Source organism: Protopterus annectens, chromosome 9.part0 (genome assembly GCF_019279795.1).
Source record: "Protopterus annectens isolate FY-2018-M chromosome 9.part0, PAN1.0, whole genome shotgun sequence".
NCBI lineage: Eukaryota > Metazoa > Chordata > Ceratodontiformes > Protopteridae > Protopterus > Protopterus annectens.
This window is the reverse complement of record NC_056743.1, coordinates 1,347,460,937-1,347,466,921: the sequence shown is the minus strand read 5'-3', so window position 1 is coordinate 1,347,466,921 and position 5,985 is coordinate 1,347,460,937. Positions and strand designations below refer to the sequence as shown.

Genomic DNA, 5,985 nt, shown 5'->3' with positions numbered 1-5,985 from the left:
ACTCATTAATAGAGACATTGGGAACCTCCAAACATTGGGCCCTACCCAGTTTGGCTTTATTAAGCACAGATCATGCCTCCTAAACCTGGTGGACTTCTTTGAGACAGTTACCAAGGCTTTAGATGAGGGAAAGGAGATCCACACAGCCTACCTAGACCTTGCAAAGGCTTTCAACACCATTCCCCATTCCGGTATTATAGACAAACTCAGCAGCCTGAACATAAACCCCTACATCATGAGATGGGTTGCCAGTTGGCTCATGGATAGAACCCACATGGTGAGAGTTGCAGGCTCTAGGTCTGACTCTAAACCAGTTACAAGTGGCATCCCCAGGGCTCAGTCCTGGGACGCCTCCTGTTCGGCATATACTTCTCAGAGGTACAGGCAAGCACAGGAGGACTATGGCTGACCAAGTTCGCAGACTACTGCAAACTGGGGGCCATAACTGCCTCTCCAGCTGATGCAGACATCCTCCAGAAGGGTCTCACTGAGACGGATACCTGGTGTCAAAATCATGGCCTCAAGCTAAATGCCAAAAAGTGCATAGTCATCCCCTTTGGAAAAAACAAAGTACCCATGAACTACCGCATACGTGGTAGTCCAATAAATACAGAAAATGTAATAAGGGATCTGGGGACCCAAGTAGATAGTAATCTCTCCTTTGATAATCATATTGCCAAGGTGGTGAAAACCCTTCTATGTGACCCACCTAATCACAAAAGGGTTCGCATCTAGAACAAAAGAGGTTATTGTGCCCCTCTACTCATCACTCATCAGACCCATGATAGAGTGCAATGCCCCATTTGGGATATACCTTAAAAGACACCTGCAACAGCTGGAAAGACCACAGAAGTACCTCACCAAGAGGATTACGGGCCTCAAACAGATGTCCTATGCAGCCCGACTGAAGAAACTCCAGCTGTACTTGGTTGCATACTGCTTACTCAGAGGTGATCTCTGCCTGACATACAAGGCCATGGCCAATCCAGAATTGATGGACATGCTCCACCTAAAAAAAAAACAAATCCCCTAGAGCCACATGCTCTAGGGATCTAAACCTCACCACAACGATAATTAGAACATGCTGTAGGGATAGATTCCTGTCCCAGAGACGCCCCATGCTTTGGAACAGGATTCCAATCTACATTAGGCAGAGCCCCTCACTAACACTCTTCAAGAGAAACCTTGACGAGTTGATGGGAAACAGAAAATTTACCCTGGGGATCACTGCAGTTGCTGTGCTGGACAGAGGCACAGGGAACTAATGGCTCTGCTGGACAGAGGCACAGGGAACTAATCTAAGGGGGCAACGAAAGCCAACACATTCTGTCTAGGCTTATAGATGCCCTTGGGCAGATAGCCTAGTACTTACCTATGAACCTATGAACTATTTATTTATTTTATTTATTAATCTTTGTTTACCACAACCACTTTCCCTAACAGTACCACTGTACAAGATACTTGGACACACACACACATCAGACACACACAACACCATTTTACCCCCTCACCTAGTCCTTACTCTAACCATAACTTCTCAGACACACAGAACAATATTCACAAACACAGTTTCAAACAAATTGCCATTGACAAACTCACTTCCATTTTCCACAAAATAATCTATCCCTACCCTAGCCATTACTTTAAACTAAGTTGTATATGCACACACACCACAAAATGTATCCACTCACCTAGCCCTTACTCTAACCCTAATCGGTAAACACTCTTGCACACACACACACACACACACACACACACACACACACACACACACCACGTAATTTATCCACTCACCTAACCCTTACTCTAACCCTAAAATATAAACACTCGCACATGTTCCCAGCCCACTCACCTTACATGCAGTTTAAACTTACTGTTTCTTATAAATACAGCACTTGACAAAGAGTGCATGTGATAGCCTTCCTACATTGTACACATCATCAAAAAAATTGATGTGTGAGATGTGTGTATGTGTGTGTGTGTGTGTGTGTGTGTGTGTGTGTGTGTGTGTGTGTGTGTGTGTGTGTGTGTGTGTGTGCATGTGCGTGCGTGTGCATGTGTGTGTGTGTGTGTATATATATATATATATATATATATGTATATAAGCCTCACAGTAAGACGCTGACCGGTTCGACTCTCAGCTAGAGCGTCTTCTGCATGGAGACATGTGTGAATGAGTGTACCTTCATTGAAGGTTGTGCATCAGGGCTGGCAACTCGGCACATAAAAATCAACTGCCAATCATTAGTGGACCGGAGTACCGCTGTGGCGGCCCCTAACCGGGAAAAGCCGAAAGACACAACAACTCTGACTTAATCATAGGGTCCATTCCCATCACAGCATTAGAAACCTAACACACTTTCAGAAATTAAAACAGGGAGATACCCTATTTCTTGATGACAGTGACTGGTAACGGACATAAAAGCCTCTTTGCAGTACTTGTAACGCTAAATATCTGAAACTGTAGGGTATAGGTATTATATATACATAAAGTCACTTAATCAAGGTTTATTTTAATCTATTGCTCACACAACACTTGACAAGTTCTAATACTAGCTGTGAAGTAGCCAAACAGAAACATTTCATGCCTCAAGGTTTGTCATCCACCATGAGGTAGTGACTGATGTATGCAGTCACATGCAGATTGTAGTAGCAAACTTAAGATTTTACACACTTTTTTTTCAAAAGATATTATGTCTTCTGCAGTGTTGTACAGTGCGCTTACATTTTTTTATAAACACAAGATATATTCATATATTTCAGTAAAAAACTGTCACGCATGAAAATATTTTTCTACTGCTGGCCAGGTTTCTGAAGGATTTTAACTGTAACTGCATTATTTTGTAGACTACCAGAAGCAAATATCATGAGAAATTCAAAAATAAAACACATCAGTGGTCCATCACTATAATACAGTATACAGCAAAAGAAAGAAATTCCGTAAATCATAAAGCAGATCCATAATTCCTCTTCTCAAGGAAAATATCAAAAGCGTTACAAAAAATTGAAAAATACTATCAGGTGCACTAAAGGAACCCATGAGCATAGGCTATCTGAAGTGAAAGATGATTATAAATACTTCTTTAGCTATGTTGGAAAACTAAGCACTACATGCTACTTTGCTCTGAACATAGTCAAACTGACATCTCCTATTCTGACATAATAGACATTGCTAACATCCTTGCAAGCAAATTTAATGCCAGCTTCACCCCAAAAACTTCTTTCTAAAGCCCTAAAATATATAAATCACTTACCCCATCCCAATACCTCTAAAGAATATTTATTGAAAGCACAAACCAAGACCAAAATACTTCCTGCATAGGCTCTGACAATATACTTGGTTGCTTAATTAAAAGTGTTAAACATGCCTTTGCAGATCTACTGCTGTTTAGTCTGTTTAGTTACTGGTTTCTATCACTGATAAATCCCTGACTATGACTCAGATGATCTGAGGTTAACTTAAGAGCCCAGGCACTGGAGGAGTGGGTAGGAAGGATCGCAGTAAGTGGGGTAGGGCAGATTGTAGTAAGTGGGGTAGGAAGGATCGTAGTAATTGGGGTAGGTAGCTTACATCCTTCTAAGCTGGGAGTTGCTGATTGAAGGCTTAGTGTCTGCTATTCTAAAAGTGTATTGATTCTGGTTTAAGCACTTGGGCTTAGGGTCAGTTATTTTACATTAAGAAGGTGTGGTCTGCACTCTTGTGGGAAGAGAGGGTAGATTCTGCCCTTCTGAGCTGGGAGTTTCTGGTTAATGGCTTATTGTGCCTGCTTATTTGAACTGTTTTTTTCTGAAATTGGTACTTCTTCTTTGCTGTAGCACAAGACTAGATTCAGACCTGCTGAGTCTAGCTTTGTTTGTATAACTTGAGCACTAATCCAGGCATTCTTTTTCTGGAGAAAGTTCCCCTGCACCCTAGTTCATAGGTTCATAGTTCATAGTTCATAGTTTAGTACTAAGCTAACTGCCTTTGTGAGCCATTTTAAGCCTAGCCAATTATTCCTTGTGAGACTCAAACCCTGCACCTTGTATTTGTAAGGCAAACACCTTAACCATTAAGCCACCCTCCCAACCCTAAAATTTGAAATTGCCCTGTGTGAGGATCGAACTCACGACCTTCAGATTATGAGACTGACGCGCTACCTACTGCGCTAACAAGGCAGTTAGAACTTGTCTGATCGAAGACTGCTGAAACGGGGCTCCATTTTTAGCTTTTTATTGGTTAATTGGTTAATTTGTTTAAATCAGTTTGCTCATTTGCTACTGTTACATTAAAAAAAAAATACACTTTATGCATCGCCGCTTAGCTAGGGTTAAAATATTCCTGGTGCTATAAAGTCTTCCAATTTTCCCATAGAACTAGCCACTTTTTTAGTTTTAGCACTCAAATCTGTTTCTTTGAGCTCAGCACTTGTTTAGCACTCATTGTAAGTACTAAATAAGCTACAAATTACTACAGCACTCAACTTTCCTCACTTGTCTAGAGGAAAACAGTTTTTAGTACTTAATAAATAAGCACCTATCCAGGCATGTCTATGGGTCAGCACCTGGTGTTTTCTCCTGTCTACCTGATGAATCTGGGCATCTTGGGGCAATGCAGCAATTGCCTCATGTACACAGATAACCCTCTCCTCCTACCACCCAACACTACAACCTGTGAGAGATGCACTTATATAGCGAAACTGAAAGCAAAGCTCTCTTCACCCAAGACTGGACTAGACAGTCAAGTGGAGAGGGGAAACATTTGCACCACACCACACTCATCACATAGTCCCTCAAAACCTACACCACCAAAACACACACATAGAAACACAAAACACACACCTACATTCACGGAGGCTCTCAATAAAAATCTGCCCAAGCAACAGAGACCTCCAAAGCAAAAACGCAAGCAACCTCCACCCCCCCCAACACAACCCAAATGACACATAGCCCACAAACTCAGTGTGCCACCCAACCACAGCCCATAAGGCATAACAACCTACCCAATGCTCTAGTCATAGGTGACTCTATAGTCAGGCAGACTGATGTTCCACTCACCAGACTAAACAAGGAGAAAGATACTGTCAGCTGCCTGTCAGGTGCCAGGATTCGCCACATAATGCACACACTCAGGTCACTCCAAAACAAGTACAAATATGACTCTGTCATTGTCCATGTTGGTGTGAATGACCTGAGACGTACCTCCCTGGCCTACATGAAAAGAGACATGGAGGAGCTCTCCAATCTTGTAGGCCAAGCAGGTATGACCCTAGCCCTGAGTAGCATCTTGCCATCACCCAGAATGATACCAAAGAACAAGGACAAAATGATTGACTTCAACAATTGGCTAAGCTTCTAGTGTCATTCTAAGGGGATCCAGTATCTGTCTACTTAGGATAACATGATCAACAGACCATGATGCTTTGCCAGAGATGACCTGCACCTGTCACCCCTGGGATTCCAGATACTGGTTAAGGCTCTTGCCACCTCTATAGTGCCTTTTTTAGGCAAGGTTCAAATGACAAATTCACCACCATAACAGGTACAAGCAAGCAAAATCTGAGAGTAATGCTACTCAATGCTAGAAGTCTAAACCTCAAAATGCACTCACTCGAGGCACTCTTTAAAATGGAGAACATCGACATCTGTGCAGTGACAGAGACCTGATTCAAGGCTCCAGAGAGCACCCCTGCATTACCAGGCTATAATTCATACCACATCTTTCGGTCACATAACCTGGACCGAAACACTAAAGGTGGAGGCGTGTCCATATTCATTAAGGATATCCACATCTCCATGCTAGTTGCTCAGCATAATGCATCTGAGATTATCCAAGTGCAATCCCAATTGTAGCTTGCTACAGATCCCCCACCATGCCCCAGGATTCCCACTCATTTCTTGATACACTGGAAAATATTAGGATACAACCTAACACCCTAATAATGGGCCATTTCAACTACCCCACCATTAACTGGGGCAGTAGTATCCTAGACCTGGTCATTACAA

At 42.4% G+C, this 5,985-nt stretch overlaps 1 non-coding gene across 1 annotated transcript; it reads right to left on the bottom strand.

Moving 5' to 3' along the window:
* Window positions 1-4,085: 4,085 nt before the first annotated feature.
* On the bottom strand, window positions 4,086-4,158 carry TRNAM-CAU. The gene has a single exon. It is a non-coding gene; the product is annotated as a tRNA-Met (tRNA).
* Between the last annotated feature and the right edge of the window lie 1,827 nt (window positions 4,159-5,985).